Below are 18,622 nucleotides of genomic sequence, written 5' to 3' on the forward strand. Positions count from 1 at the left end.
AGATGATTATGCTATCCTAATTTCTTTCTAGACTCAGCTTGGGCCTAAGCCATCAACCAGCTCCCAGCACTGCTTGGTTTCAGTTAGCCCAGCACAGGGATGCAGTGTCACCTTGCCAAAAAAGGGCTAGAGGTGGCTGGGGCAGTGTGAGCAGTGCCATTACGTTACATTAGAATATATTACACTACTACCTAGGGAGTGAAGAAGGGGAGGCTGTGGTCAGCCGGGCTATAGGGACTGGTGAGCATTTCACCTAGTTACAAATTAATGTGCAACTCTACAGAGGATGTGTAGTTTTAGGGAGCTGATTTGGCTCAGGAAATAAGACAGGTTTTCAGCTCTGCCATGTCAGTTGTTATTTGAGAAGAAGTGATATTTTAGGAGCTAAAGGTGTTATAGGGCTTCCTCACCAATGTTACCTCTTCACATGAGGCTAAACAAGGATTTTGCAGATTGCAGCTTGGATTTAGGTGAAACACCTTTTGTGGGATTTAAACCTTACACATCAGATGCCAAACTTTCCAACAGTGATGAGCTGTCTGAGGGACTCAGGCAAAACCACGCATCTGTGTGTGTTTGTGACACTGTTCCCCAGCTGATGATTAGGAAAATCTTCAGTCTGAAAACTTTCCTCAGCTGTGACTACACAAGACTTTCACATACACAACTAAATGTTAGGGAGTGGGACTTTTATCTGAAGGTCAGCGTGGTGTGTTTCTCCAAGCCTGGCTACACAAAATAGAAAGAGAAACCAGAACATTCTGCAGGTAAATCCTTCATATATAGATGTAAAATGTGAGGTCAAAAACTCTGCCATATTTTTCAAACACATGAATCCACTGAAGATTTGCACTTTCTTTTTTTTTTTTTTTTTTTTTTTGTCTATGTGAGAACAATCAAGAGAAGACTTTCACAGTGCAATTCTTCATTTTTGGGCAGTGATTTTCAATGCAGAGCATGTTCTGGATGAGAGGTAATGATCTCAAGTTGCACCAGGAGATGTTCAGGTTGGGTGTTAGGAAACACTTCTTCTCAGAAAGAGTGCTGAGGCACTGGAATGGCTGCCTAGAGAGGTGTTGGAGTCACTGTCCCTGGAGCTGTTCAAGAAATGTGGAGAGGTGGTGTTCCTGCAAGTATGGATGGAGGTGGAGTTTCCCTGTTATGAGGCATCGGGCTGAGAAAGGACTGGTTAAAGGTGCCTGAAGTTGCTATCTTCCCCTACCAACAGCCCAAGCATGGGGAAGTGCTGAACACCAATTGCGGGGTGAGGACAGTGGGCACTTGCACAACGTTTAGCACAAACAGGCAAAAAGCCATGAACTTCCCCAGCTGCAGAAAAACAATCTGAAAGTTGACTTCTAGTCATCAAACACTCCACACTGAAACCCATTCGGATCAATACTTACTGAATGTCTCATGCCTCAGTGATAAATGTGCTGGTTTTCCTTGTAGGATTCCATGTGTGCCACAGGTAGCCTGCAGTTCCCTTCCCAGCCTGCTCCAAGTAGCAGCTGATTTTTGAAACAGAATGAATATCCAGGAAATCCTAAAGAAAACACATCTTCTGTCTTGGTTCTTTGGTAATGATGGCAAATGAGCAATCTGTAGCCTTAGGCTGAGGAAGTGAGAAAGAGCAGGAGCCCAGGGGCAGCTCTCACATTTAACACATGCCCAGCTGGTTTCTGCATGCTTTGGGTGATGCCAAAGCACTTCATGGTTCCTCCAACAGTTTGCATACAGATCATTCTCTTTTAAGAGGCATTGGCAGGTAACAGTGGGACATCAGCTTCTTCATTGTGTTATTCCAAGGTGTAGTTTTTGTATATGCCTTTTCAGAACCCGATGCTGTGGTAGGACGCATACGCATCATGGAACAAACTGAATTATACAACTGGAAGCCTGAAGAGAAGAACTCTGAGTTTTATGTATTACAGTTTGAACTGCTGGGTACACATCTGCCTTGCACCAAACGCAGCCTCCCGAGGGCGGGAGGACGTGCAAGGGCCCCCAAGAGCTCTGCCCGGAGCCCCCAGCATAGGCTGGGCACAGCGGCGAGGGGCTCCGGCTCGATGCTGTTACGGGGCAGAGCTGCGGAGAGACAGGAAAAGTTGCCGGCTCTCATTAAGATTTATGATCCGTCTGAACTTTTGTAGTCCCGAGGCTTAACGACAGATGGTGGTGTAACTCCACCAATTTTGTGGCGTCTCCGATCGCTTTGATGTTGCAGTACAGGTTCTCTTCGAGGTGACTCCGGTTAAATCCCGCATTCCTCTCTGCCCGAACTGTGCCGGGCGCTGCGCGGGGCGGTAAGGAGCGGACGGAGGGCGAGACAGGATTCTGTTCATGCTCCGGCGCCGTTTGCATGCAGCGCTGATGGAAACGGCAACGAGACGGGCATCTCGCGCCGCCAGCTGCGCTGGGAAAATGCATTAAATTAATTAAGAGAAGACGGCTTCGGAGCGGTTTATTTGAAGCGAGAAATACAATACAAACGCGCAGATGAAATCTCGAACCGTAAATAGGAACAAATAATCCGCGCCTTGTTCATTTAGGAGGCCAAGTTGCATTTTACGCCCCGATCGCTGCTGTGAAAATAAAGAGTGGGAGAAGTGTTTGTTCGCGGAGCGCTCACCCCGCGCAGTGCTCACCCCGCGTTGTTCCCCCCGCATTATCGCGCACCGCACAGCGCGGCTCTCGGCGGAGGCCGCTCCGCTGCGAAGCGGATTTCGCACCGCTCGCAAAGACAGCGCGTCGGGACCGGTCAGGGCGCTCCCTCCAGCAAGTGCGGGGCACGGCGCGGTCCGCAGCCAGGAGAGCTGCCGCCGCCCGTCGGTAGGAGGGCGGCGGGTTCGGGGCCGAGCGGAGCCCGTGGCGGCCGATTTCGTTTGCGGACGGCGCGGAGCGCGGGGCGCGCGGCTCGGTTCTCCCCCGCCCGCAGCCGTCGGAGGGCGGCGGGGAGCGGCTGCCCGCGGTCCCCGCGCTCCGCATCCTTGCGGCCCCGCAGCGGGCTCGGCGGGTGGCACCCGCAACCGTTGCGCTCTCAAAGTGCGGTGGAAGCGAAGCGGCAACGGGGCGGGAGAAGCGAGGAGGTGTACGGGCGGGGAGGGGAGGGGGGGCGAACACAAAAGAGTTGCAAGTAGCAAATAAATATATTTTACGACCACCCATCGGCAGCCGCGGCGGCGGCGAGCCTGCCCCGGCGGTGAACTTTCACCTCGCGAACCCAGCCTCGCCCCCATTGGCCGGGCCCGCAGCCGCCACGGCCCCCTCCCGGCCCCGGCCGCGGCCCCGCCGTACGGCCCGAACTGCCGGGCAGGGGCCGGGAAGGGGCAGCGGCAGCCCGGGCCTCGCGCGGAGAAAGTTTCGCGGAGCGTCGGACTGCCGGCCCGCATCCGCCTCCCACGCGTGTCTCCCACCCCGAGGGCGGGCAGCGGGCCGCAGACCGTCGGCAGCGCCGGCACAACGCACGGCTTTGTTTTCTCTCCCCGTCTGCTAAACTCGTTGTGTCTAACGGAGCAAAAAGGGGGGGAAGTGGGAGGGAGAGAGAGGGGGCGGGGAGGGGGGAGCTGGCAGCAGGTGGAGCGGGCACGGGCCGGGGGGGCGCGGAGCGGGGCACGGCACGGCACGGCGCGTCCCGCGGCACTTTCCGCTCTTGCCATCCTCCCCCCTGCGCCGCCCCCCGCGCATTATTAGCACTTCTGTGCAGGCTACTTGGCGATCATGTGAGGGCTCCCTCCTCACTCCCCTTTCCTCCGAAGGAGTCGGTGTGTGTGGAGCGGGTTTTTTTTTTTTTTTCTTCCTCTCTTTTTTTTTTTTTTTTGCATTCCCAACAAAACACATACACACAGCGGCACACTCCGCACACAGCCAGACCCGCACGCCGGCGCCAGGCAGCGCCAGCCCGCGGGAGGCCGCCCGGCCCCGCCGCCGCCCCGCGCCCGCTCCCGGCCCCGCCGCCCCCCCCCCGCCCCGCTCCCGGCCCGCGCGTCCCGGCGGCGGCGGCGGCTCCGCCCGCAGAGACTTTGCATGTGCGCGGCGCTCCGCTCGCCCTTTCTCTCGGTGTCAGCTCGCCGGGACGCCCCGCACGGTGTCTCCTCCCGGTAAGTGCACCCCCCCCCCCCCACCCCCTCTCGCACACACCCGTCCCCTCCTCCCCCCTCGCTCCGGTGTGTGACTCTCCTCTCCCCCCGCCTCCGCCGCTCACTGACTTGCCGCCGCCGCCGCGGGAAAGTTTGGCGGCGGCCCCGCGGTGACATGTGTCAGCCCCGTCGCGCCGGGTTCGCTGCCGGCCGGGCCGGGCCGGGCCGTGCCGCCGCCGGGTGTCCCCGCGCGTCCCAGGGCGGCAGCGCGACGGGAGCCCGGCAAACAACCTGTAGGCTTCCGTGCGGGGTCTTCCAGAGAGCGCTCCCGAGGCGGCTCGCCCCGCTCCCCCATCTGTTTTTCTTTCTTCTTTCTTTTTTTTTCTTTTTATTTTTCTGTTTTTCTCCTTTATTTTCTTTCGCCGCTTTTATTTTATTTTCCAAGCCCTCCCCAGCACACTGCCGGGGTGAAGAGCCGTGTCACGTTTCTCCTTTGTGTGCTGCCCGCCCGCCGCCGGGAGACGCGCACCCCCCCCCTCCGCCCGGCCCCGAGCGCGGCGCTCCGCCGGGGGCCCCGGTCCCTCCCGGCCCGGCCCGGCCGCCCCCGACGGCCGCGGGACAGCGCGACAGGGAGACAGGGACCCCCCCGCGCTGACAGTCCTTGCGAAAGGCAGCAAAAAAAGAAAGAAAGAAAAAAAAAAAACAACAACAAAACACAAAAAGCCCTAAAACCGGGGATTAATAAATAATGCCGCAGAGTTCCGGAGGCGGCCTGCTGCGCGGGGGCTGCCCTTCAGGCTGCCTCTCGCCATTCAGGAGGGCTGCGGGAACCGCAAAGTTTTGAAAGTTTAATTTTTTCGGAGCGGGGAGAACGCGGCGCGCCCGGGGCTGCGGGAGGGAGGAGGGGGGGGGGGGGGGCCGGGCCCGGCCTGTGCGGGCACTGCGGCGGGGTGAGGGCGGTCCGCGGGCGGCCGGGGCTCTTCTCCTCCCGTGCCGGTGTCGGGCCGAGGGCTGCGGGTCCCGGGGGGGTCCCGAGCTCCCGGCGGGGGCGGCACGCACCGCACTGCGCGAAAACGGAGCCGCTGCCGCGTTCTCGGGGGAAAGAATTCCGAAGTAATCCCCCCACATTTAGGGTAGCAGCATCTGTGGTCTGCGCTGAGCTGCGCGAGCCGCACGGGGAAGGCAGCGCGCGGCGATCGCTACCTGGGGACCGCAGCCGGGTTTAAAACCTCTCGTTTGTGTACTTCCTTAAAAGAGAGGATCGCAGAAGTTCCCCTGCCAAAGAGGATTGCCCCCTCGCTCGCTGCTGCACGCTGCCCCTCCGGAGCTCCCTCCGCTCAGGGGAACCTCTCCGCTGACATCAGTGGGGATGTGTCGGGTGGCTCGGCGGGCTCGGGCCCGGGGTGGTGCTGCCAAAGCTGTGAGGCTGTGGTGTGGGGCCGGCCCGGCTCGGGGAAAGAGGCGAAATTCAAGAGATTCTGACAGGTTTAATTCTCTTTTCCCCGCGCTAGGTAATTTAAAACCATTAAGGAAAAACATTACTGCTAGTAATATTACTCTAAAGAAAATATGATTAATTATTAAATCCGTTTCTCTAATGCTATGCTGAACCCTTTTGAGTGAGATATAGATTTGAGTGTTCAAATTAGTATTTATTTTTAATTTAAGGTTTCTCCTGACTATAATAATTTCTTCATATTTCACGCCATAGAGAAAAGATGCCTGTTTTGCAGTAATTCTCTATTTTAGTGCAATTCGTACGGAATGGCAGCGCCCGGTAGCATTTCTGTGTACTTAAATCATTTATTTACCAACTTGGAATGGTAAATTACTGACTAGTTGGGGGAAAGTAGGAGCATTCCAAGTGCAGCGTTTCCCAAATAGGTGAAGAGACCTTCACGTCAACTGATGGATCACTCAGCGCCATGCCAAGTGCTGCAGAATGAGCTATTCTGGTTTATTTTAATATGTAGGACCCGCAGTGCACCGCTCCATGTGCGGCCTCTCAGCGCAGGCTGGAACGCTAACCTGGGAGCCTGAGCAGGGGCGCTTGTATAAATATTTGGGTCTTTCTTTGTTTTTAGTTTAACCTCCGGAATCCCTACGTTTTGTCATGAGACCTTTGTTTTAGTGAAGCGGTTGTAATATTTGGGAGAGGGAAAAAAAAATGAAACGTTCCGTAGCTTTCTCTTCAGTGCAGGTTTGTGTAAAACTACCAGAGGTTTAGTAAGGAGCAGCCTAACGAGTGCTTGCAGAGTTGAGGAAGAGCAAAGCGTGTCGACTCCAGATATTTAAATTTGTCAGTAAATGACACTTTTAAAGCTGCACCAGGCTCTGTGTCGTAGTTAGACGTTGATTCCAGAGGTAAGTGATAGAATTTTTTCAGGAGTCATCTGTTGCTTATGTGTTTTTAAGCTTTCTTTAATAAAATGCACTGAAAGTTTCAAGACTGAAGATGTGTTTGCTTAGGAACATTCTTATTGGACTTCAAAGTATTCTACATTATTACGGTATCATAGGCTGTGCTTTGTGGACTGGTTTAGGTAAACCAGGATAAGCGTTTCATGTGCTGAGGAATATACCTGATTCAGCATTGCTCGCCTGGGATTTGTTCAAGGCTGCTGGGCTGAAAACAACGCAAAACTTCTGAGATCTCCTCCACGCTCTGGCAGTGTTTTGCTGTGTGTCACTGAAAGTGTCACTTAACCTCTTTGTTTCACTATTAAAATATGAGGACTGGTATTTCTCTCTGATAGGGTGATTAATTAATATTTCTTGAATGCTGAGTGCTCTTTTGTTCCATTTCTATTTTTGCCGGGTTTATTTTGGAGAAGTTCAGTTCCAGTGGTGGTTTGAAAAAGAATGGCTGGTGGGAGACCATGTTTTTGCTTTGTGAGTCAGATCATGGAGAGGTCACTCGCTCGTAGGGATGGAAAATGATTTAGGACATAGGTCACCGAGAAGTACTCGTGGAATGATTTTGACTGGAGAAAATTGCACACTGCCCTCAAACTCAAAAATGCTGTCGACTTGGTTACAAAATACTAATTTTTGGTACACTTGAACTGATTACTCTTTTTAAACTTTGTGGCAGCTAGTGGGTCTGGAAGTAATGCAAATTATATATTTTTTTTCACTGCCACTGTCGCATACCTCTCAACTAATCCTCGTTAAAGGGAATACTTGTCATTTAGATTCCCCTTCTCTGTCCTGTTTTGACTTGAAATCTTTTTTGATTGCGTGTGTGAAGTAGTGGCACCAGAAAAACTGAATTAAAAAGATGAAATGATGGAAAAGGTTTTCTGCAGTAAAGTGCCCTCAGTATTACAGCTCAGTCAGTGTTACATGTTTGGAGGTTTGCTTCCACATTCCCTCTGTCACAGAGTAATTGTATTTACCTCACTGTGGCCATTTCCAAGGGTAGCCTTAAACTTGAATTTCAAAACTGCTAGATTGGCATAAACATGAGGAACGGTCCCACAAGTATCATTTAACGCTGATAATCTTTTCTTCTCCTTTTTTAGGCTCTCAGTAGTTTAATGACACTGAGATTTATTTTTTTTTTTTACATCTTCCAAGATGGGTACTTCAGATTGTAAGAGGCATCTCTGTCCTTTGATGCAAGATTCGCATCTGTTTTGGCTTTTCTTCTTTTTTTTTTTTTTTCTTTTTTAATTTCTGCTATATTTGCATTTTCAGTGCAAGACAAAGTTTGGTGTTAGGAAGCTAGATTTAACAGTGCCACCAATAGCTCATCTGTGCTGTCATCACTGAAGGAGCTGAAAATAATCTTTTAAATGAACAGTTGCTACGACATTCATTGATGCACCGAAGTGTGGGTCGAGGTGATGCTGGAAAGTGAAGTTTGAGCTCTGGGGAGTGAGTTGTGCATGGAATCCTGTTTAATATCATGTTTTCAGTTCTCATTCTAAGGCAAACTAAATGGAAATGTTAAGCACGCTGTGCTATATTATCACTGCATTAAGCGTTTGTGGTGCACTGTAGAGGTTGGTTAGGAGAGGAATGAGAGAACCGTAGGCTTAACTTTTGATCCGTTCAGCTCTCTGCTTCTTTCTGCAAATAGTAATCATGCATCCTCCTCCTCACAGCTGCAGCTGGAAAGGGTTTTGCTGCAGTTTGTTTCACATTTAAATCTGTGCGGCTGCAGGCAGGCTGATCCCCTGCATACTGCGAGCGGCTCTCGACGTGCCCTGGGCTGGGCTGCCTGGTTCTCTCAGAGGCTGGGGCTTTGTGCCCCGAGCTAGGCTGCCCAGTCCTGCCAACAGCTGAGCTTCGCAGAGGTAGGAGGGAGTGTATCTGTCTTTCCTACTGGTGGAGGCAGGCAGGTTGAGGTGATGGGTAGCAGCTTTATTCAGCAGTCAGAAAGAGCATCTGTGCCCCAAACCCCTGCGCCCCTCTGTGAGAAGTTTCTGGCCCGCTGGTGGTTGCAGCCCCTACGCTGGGTGTGCCAGGCCCTTGGACCTCTGCTGTGTCTAACCCACAGTGCAATTGAGTTGAATTAAGCATCTCTACGAGCTGCTGGCCTGTCCCCATGGCAGGGAGCCTGCCTGCAGGGTGCTGGGAGGATGGTGGCAGCAGGTCCTGGGCCCCAAAGTGGCAGTGGGTTTGGAGAGCGATGTTCTGAGGGCAGGCAGTATATCGTTAGATGTAGCTGGGAGATTGGTGCTTTTTTTCTAAGTGCACTGCTTCTCTGAATAAGTACATTTTTATAAAAAATTGCCTACACCTCAGAAGATGGATGTTTTGTTGAGGGAATAAGCACGGTCCTATTGAAGTCATTTATTTTTTATCTCACAACGTGATGCAACTTTCATCAGGATTGCTCTAGTAGGAAAATTTAAATAGCGATTTATTCAATTATCCATCTTCTGCGTTTCAGCCTAAAACAACATGAGTGTATTTAAAAATCCGGGTAGGTTGAATTTCTGTGCTTGAGCCACTGTGACGAATTATGTACCTGACACGTGCATGTGTAAGAAGGCCACGGTGGTGACGGATGGTGCCGCTGTGACTTCGGTGGTCTGTGCCCTGCGGAAGGGCCGTCCCTGCTCCTCCTTCTGCACTGTTTCTCCCACAGGGCCAGGCTTGGTCTGCACGCACAGGGAGCGGTGCTCACAGGGCATTCCCACTCTGTGGGTTACTGCAGGCATAACGCTGTGTGATGAGGCTGTCAGGTGGCGAATTTGAATTGGCTCAGGAGCAGGTAAGGAAATCTAGAAGAGAGGAGCGTATCCCTAAACAGCATTTAAATCTCACTGTTCACTCACAGCTAAGCCTTACTGTAAAAAAAATTAAACTCAATCATTTGGTTGATTTCTCTTTTCGTAACTCTTAGTGCAGATATTAAGGAGGCACATTGTTCTTCTAGCACTGAAACCAACCCCATAAAAAAGGCTGTGTGTAATCCATATGCAGTAAAACCTACAGCTGATGTTTAACTGCTTGGAAATTAGATCAGAAACTGTCAAGTTTTACCACTTACAAATAATGTCAAAGAAGTTTTAAGGGTTAGCTGTGGGAAGCCACGAAGGGCTTCGGGGAGGAGCGTGACAACAGAGAAACGATGAAGATTTGGGGAGTGCTGTGGAAAGTGGCCAGAGAAAACATGTGATTGGGCCCAAGCCAGCCGACACAGTGAGGAGGGGCTGCTGGGAAAGCAGGGATTTGCAGCAGAAAATACGGTGTGATTTTCTTCTGATGGCCAATATCTGAAGTGAATTTTTCGCCATAACTTCCTGTAAGGGAAGAGCTATGCGTAGCAGCGTTCCCCACGCAGCCGGGCACAGTGTGAATGAGCACAGGGGGAGTTGTGCTAGTGTGTGCTGGCTGTGGTCTGGGCCTCAAGGTGCTGTAAGCTATTGCAGAAAATACTTGGATTTTATAAACTAACAGTATGTGTGTTTGGGTACTTATTAATTAGTTGTTGTGCCAAAAGCTGTTTCACTTTCCCGGTGTGGCAGAGCTCTTCTTAAAAAGATAAAGGGGAAGAAAAGTGTGTAGAAGACAGAGGCTTGTGTCCTTTGGAGTCTAAAACGCAGTAATTGAAATATTTATGATTCGAAGCACTACTCTCTGAGAGAACACAGGCAGGGTTGTGGTTTCATTACAGTACTTACAATATTCTCATGACCTAAAAATGAAAACACAAAAATCTAATGCAGTCAGGTGTGCACAGACTGCAGAGATGCGCATAGCTGCTGAACTGCTCTGTTTCCCACTTGTGTCAATGTTTTCTTCTTTGGGTAAGAAGACACTTAATTCGAACAAGGAAGAAGCGATTATGTTCAGCACAGTAAACATACAAGGCAGGATGCAGAGATGCTTAAGTATGTAATAAAAAAGATTCTTTAGTTGGAGATGAACTTGTGGAATATATGGGTGCTAGAAATGTATAAATATTAGGATGTTACTTTGCTAAAGATCTGAAATACTTTCACCCAGAAATTCACTCAAACTCATTTGTTTCCAGTCTTGAATGCATTTAAATTACTTTTAATGTTGTGATGACGCCTGTAAATTGTTCTCGGTACACAATAACTGTCAATGTACATTGGGAAATACATGTGGTCAGTAGTTCACGAGATCACTACACTGAAGACGCAGAAGAAGTTTCACAGCATCATAAATCCTTGCGAATTCTTTTGCTTTACAAGAAGGAATTAAATGTGTTTTGACAGAAACTTGGACATAGTATTTAATAGTGAAAAGATGCATCTAGCATTGGAAGCGGTGACCAGTCTGTTCTTGAGCCTCTGTTTATTATTTATAGGAAGGGGTGTGAAGCGTACTTGAGCAACTGGAATTTTCTATCTGCTGAACTTTCTCAGGGCAAGTTTTTAAAAATGTAGATTCAAGTGGTGTTTTCTCTTTTTTTTTTTTTTTTTTATTTAAATGAGATCATCAGGCAGTCTCTGAGCAGCCAAGGGAATGGCAAAATTGCCACAATACTGGTGTTATTTTCACAGGACACTGCTGGGTGGGGAAGTTGATGACTGCTGAAATGTGGCTGCAGCAGGTGTGCGGCTTTCCTGGGAGGAGGCTGCAGGCTTCAAAGTGTGGAGTTATTGAATCTCAGATTGTAGGACAGAAGACATTGTAAAGAAGAAGCACACCCAACATTTTCTCATGGTGATATGAAGACTCCCTGTGATTACTAAGGGTTTCAGCCTAGCTGCCAGCCTTGATGCTTCAGATATTCAGATATTCAGTTTGAACCTTCACATGCAAAGGGGTTGTCAAGAAGTTTTTCTGAGGCTGCTTAGCTGCTCTTCGTAACTGCTAAGGCTGAGACTGGCGACCAACCAATGTGTGAAAACAAAATGCTTATAGATTCACAAGGGAGAGTTTTCCTTCCTGAGGAATGTGTAATGCCCATAGTTTTTCTAGGACCGAATGACTGATGAAGAATTCACCTTGTTATCCTATGCTTTTTTCCTGGACAACTCTGATGAGTGTGAAGAAACAGACATGTATGGTGATGCTGTGTGCTGCAGGATCAGTGCACGTTCAGTAAGTGCAACACTTGCCACAAGCCTCGCGTGTGCTTCGTGTGCAGCATGGAGGATTAACACCTCTAATTCCCTACCTATTTCTTTAGGAAGGATATGGCTATAGGCAGGTTGAACTGCTTACATGTTTCTTTCAGCCTCTCCAAGATACCCGTGTTCTTGCAGGCTTCTCCAGAGCAGCGGAGGAGCAGGCATTGGACAGTGGTACCTCAGTGGTACCTCATTGCTGTCATTTCTTGAGAGCCTTCCCTCTGTTGTTTACTTGTTGCATGAGAGGAGAGCTCCTTTAAGGTCTACGAAGTGGTGGATGGCACAAACTGTGTGATGTGTGCCTGGGCCTCCTGAGCTCCAGACTGGGCACACGTATCTTAAATTTTCATGTTGTGACTCAGTAGAAGAATACAAATGTATTATTTGATTATGTCTAAAAATGGAACCTGCTGTGCTGGACTTAACTGGAATGCCGTTTCAACCTCTTATTCAGTACGTGTCTTTCGTAAGATGAATAAATCTTGAAACCATTAACCATATTATGTATAGGTGCTTGTACATTTTGTAAATCAATACTGCTTATATCAAAACCTCATTATACTTATCTATCATTTAACTACAGTTTTTCTGCGATTAGTTACTGCCATTGGTTCTTCATTGTTACCACTAAACTTCCCTGTTAGCAGAACAGGGAAGACACCATTTTTCCAAATCACTGCTAGGCCTGCACTTTTGCACCAAATTCAGTTACCAGCAAAATTTTCTCCAGCTGAATTTCTCTTCATCTAAGTCAGAGAGCTGAATGTGACCACAGAATACAAAAAATAACTTTCTTGTTGTCACCTGCAGTATTACCGTAATTGGAACTAATGAGTCTGCAGTTGCACAATATTTATGTTGCAATCCAAACTGACACGGCCTGGAGTGCTTTGGGAGCAAAACACAACACAGACTTGAGCCTTGGGCAGCAGGGCTGGGGGGAGCAGACTGTAGGGGAACTCCTGTAGTGAGGTGGTTTGTCCTCGTGAGTTCTCCAGCCCTGCTGTGGGCCAGGGTCGTTTTCCTGGGGGAGTGAGAAGATGCAGCGAGGCGTTTCTCAGAGCCTGGCTGCAGAGGTTGCTCGTGGCATTTGTCGGTGACGCTGCGGGTCAGGCTGCAGACAGTGATGTTTTGGTAAATGGAAGTGCTGAGGGAAGTGCTTCTCTGAGGCCTTCTGATGGAGACGGACTCTGTTTATTTTTACTCCAGACACTGGAAGGGTCTTTGTCAGGACACATTATTTGGAAGAAACTCTTCTAAATGTGTTTACTTTCACTTGATGGGTGGAAATAATGAATCAGCATCTCATGTCACCTTTATTTCCCAGATGGCGGTAGGCTCAGTGAGACGAATGCTTCACCGTGCTGCTGCTCTGGTAGGCTCTGTGGCAGCTAGTGGACTTGATCTATTACTCCTGGCCTTCACTGTGAACAGAGCAGGGTATATTTTCTGGTGACTGACATGCTTAGATCAGTGGCCACCAGATACCTGGTCAGCTCTTCAAGCTGAGCTTTAGTGCTTGCTTTAACCCCTCAGGGCTCAGCTGCTTGCGGCATTTAAAACGTGTCAAGTGGTTTTGCTTTATAGCAGGGATTTGAGTCAGCAAGACTTGTGCTAACTCTTGCTGAAGATATGAAATACAATTTGTAGCCTATAATTGCTGCCTAATATGATCTTGGACCCTTACTTAAAATCCATTTAACTGATACTGTACTTTCTTTATAAGGTTATTATTGGGAGCTAACCTTTTCTTGTGTTGTGGTTAAATGTACAATGTAATAAGGGTGTTTTCTAATGTATTTAAGAGTTGGAAGATGTGTTAGAGGTAACCTTTATGCAGAGAGTTTTATATAGTCGTGGTGAGTATAGCAATATTAAAATCCTGAACATTAGTACCATCTGACTGTAATTTGTTCTCGTTGTGTTTTGTGTGTGCCTCCAACAGAGGATGGTACAGTATATTGAGAAAACCAGTTTTGTTCTCCACTACCTTTCTTACCAGTAATTACTAACCCTGTGCAAATCATTGACTTTGGAAGGTTTTTCTACTTTTCATATATGCAAAAATACAAAAAGCATAGCAGATACAGCAGATGAACTGCAGGTCTTTCTTTCTCAACATTTCAAGGAGAGTAAACTAAACCCGAGGTTTTAGGCACCAAATTAAAAGCCTCCCAGAAATCTTGATTTGTTTAACTCTTGAGCCACATCTATTGGAGATCTCTTGGGATCACTAGATTTAAAGATCATTTTTTTCTAAGAAACAAATGTCAGTAATTTTGCTCATTTGATTGCCTCACAGAAATGTGGATTTGGTTAGATTTGTAAGTTAAGTAGGTTATTTCTCCAACTTTTTTTTTTTAACAGATACTGAAGTGTACATGTAGAATTTAGGGTACATGAAAAGTATTTTAGAACTGCTTGAATGTGCTTTAAACAGCAGTGAAGAGGATGAAGTTTTGCACCAGAATTTAAAAAAGCTGCTTAAGCAGAGTAATATGAGTGTCATATGTATGAACAGCCTTTGTGGTTTTCAGTTTGCTTTTTCCAGTTTCTCTGTTTGTTCTATTTCCCTGCTCTTAAGATGTTTTGTTTTTAATTTTTATTTTTTCACTTCTTTTTTTTTTTTTTTTTTTTAATTTCCTTTCACTTTTGCCTTAGTGGGACACTGTGGATTGGAGAGGGGGAGCAGGTTTTGTGCATGTCAGCATGTTGGCCTGTAACTGAGAAATACTTGCTTTTCTTAGGTTCAGTAAACTGTTGTCAGGGGTGAGCACAGCAGTAGGGACAGAGTGGGCAAGAATGGCCCTAAGAGAAACAAACACTATTTTTTATCTTAAGTAGATGGTGGAGGGGGGCAGCAGTCACGGCTCATGAGGTTGAAATTAACTGCTTTTAGCATTGTGAAGACAACGGTGATGTAGACAGAGTGCTATCCTGAAATTTATAAGTGTAATTCTTGGCTCAGATTTAGATTTCTTCTGGAACTCTAGGGTAGAGTTGCTTAATCTCAAGGCAGTAAAGATAAATTCATTAATGGTTATGAGGTGTTGAGATAATTAAATAGAGGATGCCAGTAAATTGCTTTCTGAAGCTCAGTGACTGTAAACTCCGATCTTCTAATTTAATCTATCTACTACTTCCCATCCCGTTGCTGAAAGGCTTTGGAGACTGAGAAATTAGTCCTGCTCTCAGCGTAGCAACTGCATGAACTAAACCATGTTCTTTTAGAGGAAAAACACCTCAGTGTAAGTCAATACTGTACGGACAAAGGGTAGCTGAAACAGGTTTTTGTGTTGTTTATCATGTTCAGGGATGTTTTGTTTCTTGCTAACTGACTGAGTTCCGCACTGGCCTGTGATGTTCATGACATACAAAGAAGAAAAATGAAGAAGGTAATGGCCTGATAAAAAAGATCCTTTCCAAGCGAGAGAAATTAACCAAATCCATTTCTTTTTGCAGTGGTGCAGTATTGCTCAAGTCTGGCTTTTCGTTGGTCTAAGCCAATGTTATCACTGTGTCACTAGACAGTGATTTTTTTCTTATGAATTATTTAAATGTGTGCAGAAATTATTTCAGAGAGAAATTAGATACTTCTGAAATTAGCCATTTCTAAAGAAGGGTATTTGAGCTGTGTGAGAAAAGCATTCATTTTACATTTTTAACCTGAGCTTTTCGGAATAGAAATACACATGAAAATATATTCCGACTCATTTTAAGGTCATGTCTGTGTTTTCTCAGCAGGTTATTTCTTCGTGTAAGAGCATTCTTCATCTAAAGTGCTGCATTCTGTTAGTTTGCTCAATGCTGTATCAACTGCAGTGCCATCCTTTGAGCTCTGAAGTACACTGATGTCATGAACAAGGTGGACAAGAAATACGGTGGCATAAATGGGAGAGCTCTGTGACAGGCAGGATGCAGTCTGTCTCTGGTGCTGTTTCATGTCCATTACTGATGGACCTGGTTGTGTGGTGTCTGAGGCAGGCCCAGGCTTCCCCTGGCCTCTGTATGTGAGCTCTGTGCGCAGCCTCCTGACAGAGTGCCGTGTACTTCTCTTGCTATGGCCCAGCCTGAAAGTCACCTGGAAGCTCCCTCCTTGCTCTCTCCTTTCTGATACTGAAGGGCTCCTCCTGGGGTAAGCATATGGGAAGGTTTCACCCTTCTGGGACTTACCAGGCTGGACTGCTTCTCATCGTGAAGAACCTGTGTTGCACCAGTGACTGCAGTTTGCGGCCTGGGCTCAGAGATGGTCTGATTTATTTTTTGACCTGAGAAGCATAGGATAGGTCGCTGCAGGTCGCTAGGTTGGGATGGAGGCTTCTGTCTCTGCACCTAAGACTGTGGTTCCTGGTGCCTCGACAGCAACAGCATCTATTGTGTAATCCTTATTTCATCCAGGACACCCTGGTTCAGAAAGACAGTCAGGAAATGTAAATGGAAGAGACAGATGGAGAAGTAGCAGAGAATAGTCATGATGGCAGACTTCACTGTTTCTTTTGGCCATGTAGTTTGACATCAATTTTGAAAGTCTGGTGGTTGAGCTGAAGTGAGCTGAAGCCAACAGAAATGAACAGTCTCTAAGCCGTGCTGCAAAAGGAGCATTGCTCTTCCTGTTTGGAGCATCAATGTGCTGGGCGAGCCTCATCTTCTTGCTCTTGTGTTACTGTTTTGGATTTATTTTCAAGGTCTTTCACCATGCATATCCAGTAAAAGAAAATTCTGAATTGAATGTTTATGTTTATGTAGAAGACATTCCTTGTTAAATTAGGCCCCAAATAATCTTTGCTGCAGTAATAGAAAGATGAGAATGGGACTCTTAACACCTACTGTAACAGACTTGCCTTCTTGGTATTTCTTACTTTGCATCTAGAGACATGGTGTGATTATTTAAAAGATGAAGTTGTATTATTTCTGAAGTGCTTTGACTGCATTTCTTTGTTCCAGAGCATTCTGTACATTTTGGGTACAGCGGCAGTAGTTGGTACTGTTTAGTTTGTTGTAGAAGAAATGAGAGAAAGTGAGTTGGCTGCTAAATAAGTACTTGTAATTCATACTGGAGATTTCTAAAAGAAATTCTGTAAGTTAAATTTACTTTGTGTGTGTATGTGTGTGCCCTTGCAGTAAGGCTTGTGTAAAACATATCTAGTAGTTGTGCCTAAGCTGCTTCCAGCTCTACCATTCCTCTCCCACAAAACATGTCTCACAGAAATGAAGACCATGCCTTTTGATTTCCGTTTGGCAAATCTGAAGTACTGGCAGTAAATGCGGTTTTGGTGAACTTCGCAGAAGTTAAAAACAAACAAAAAATGACTAATTGGTAGCTGTACCACAAAGCATTTTCTAAAATGTTCTTGTCTCTTGATTATTGCAGTATAGCATCAAAAGCATTTCTTCTTCCACAACTTTAAACTTCAATTAAAACTGCATTTTTGTCATTAGTAGGAAGAAGTTAATAAAAAATCCAGTAATGTGTGTATATATGATAACTGCAGAAACAAAGTTGCTGTCTTTGGTTTGCAGTTTAAACAGTTTGAAGCCTCTTGAAAGCTCAGTATACTTGATATAAAAAAGCCATTTCTGTGACCATTTGAAAAATTGTAATTTGTTGTAAGCCTGGTTGTTGATCTAGAGCTTTTACTCGTGTAAGGTTGGTTAATTGCTTTTGCCACTTGTGTTTGTGGTTCAGTACAATCTCATACAGGCCACTGTATTTTCTTAATCTTCTGTTGATGGTTGCATTTTTGTATGGGAAGTTAGATTTTACCAGTAATAACTTCAGTATTTTAATAAGCAAATAAATAAGATTCAGAACAGTAACAGACCACTGCAAACACAGCAACTAAGTAGTGGAAATTTGTTTCATGGTGCATGACTTCTGCACTGCCTGTGGAAGCTCTTGTTTTTATGCAACTTTATTTATTTAGTAAGAGGAGATGGTCATCCTGTTCTTATTGAATACCTTTGTATTTAAGACAGATTTAGATAGAGAAAGATTAATAGGCCTATCTGTTATTAAGGTATTGTTAAAGTGAGTGTGTCTTCCCCGATAATTACTATTCATTAGGGCTAAACACTCTTTCTTTAGTGGAGATAACTCTCAGTTATCTTACGTGGAAAGTAGATGAATGAATATTGGCACTGAAGTCACTTCATACAAAATGTGAAATTCAGATAGTCTAAGAGGCCTGTGGCTCATCTGCTTTACCTTTGCATTTCAGAAAATACACACCGCTCCGAATGCTCGGGTCAGTTACTGTAATACAGTGGTGACCTTCACAGCAAGGAATTAGAGTCGTAGTGGTATCTGACTTGGCTAACTTGGCTGAAGTAGGAGCCCATGGTTTCCATGTGCAGGTGGAACCCAGTCATTGCAGGTGATGCCAAGGAAGGTGCTGCTAGTGTTCATCTTTGAAATTCTTTGACTGTGCTGTGCTCTTGCAAACTGGGAATACTGGTGCCTTGCATTCATCCGCTTTCTCATGAGTACTTACGTGATTGACTGAAAAAGTGCTTGCTGACACTGTTAAGAATTTGTCCTTATAAAGGAAAACACATCAGATCCCTCTGGGGTAGGCAGTGTACCAGTTCTCTCATGTATACATAATGGACAGGAAGGAGAGTCCTGAAATCTTCAGACAGACAAGCAAAAATTATGTAGGAATTAAAAAGAAAACACAGGAAATAATATTGCTGATAGTGAAAGGATGAAGGGAGGAAGAAAACTTCCGTCCCTCTCGTTTTTTTAAGGAGATCAGTTATGGTTTTTGAACTTTGGGGATTACAATGCATTTTCTTTGCTAGAGAGCTGTCAGAAAATACAAAGGTTATATCTATGCAGACAGCTTAACTTGCTTTCAAGCTCTCCAAGGTGCTTTAACTTATCTCACATTCAGCTGCAGAAATCTGTAGCCCTTGGAGGAAGTAGAGGGCTGTCTGTTGCTGAGGACAGGCAGGACAGAGCTGTGGACGCAAGCAGCAGCACGG

General features: G+C 46.6%; 1 protein-coding gene across 10 annotated transcripts in view; it reads left to right on the forward strand.

Moving 5' to 3' along the window:
* The first annotated feature begins 3,981 nt into the window (after positions 1–3,981).
* Positions 3,982–18,622, forward strand: part of FOXP2 (forkhead box P2) — a 410,804-nt gene continuing 396,163 nt past the window's right edge. For all 10 annotated transcript variants that reach the window (XM_052668438.1, XM_052668441.1, XM_052668442.1 and 7 more), the window contains exon 1: positions 3,982–4,100. The gene's annotated coding sequence lies outside the window, so the exon portion shown is untranslated. The remainder of the gene's footprint in view (positions 4,101–18,622) is intronic.

This window comes from Tympanuchus pallidicinctus, unplaced genomic scaffold (assembly GCF_026119805.1).
Source record: "Tympanuchus pallidicinctus isolate F22 unplaced genomic scaffold, pur_lepc_1.0 scaffold8, whole genome shotgun sequence".
Classification (NCBI taxonomy): Eukaryota; Metazoa; Chordata; class Aves; order Galliformes; family Phasianidae; genus Tympanuchus; species Tympanuchus pallidicinctus.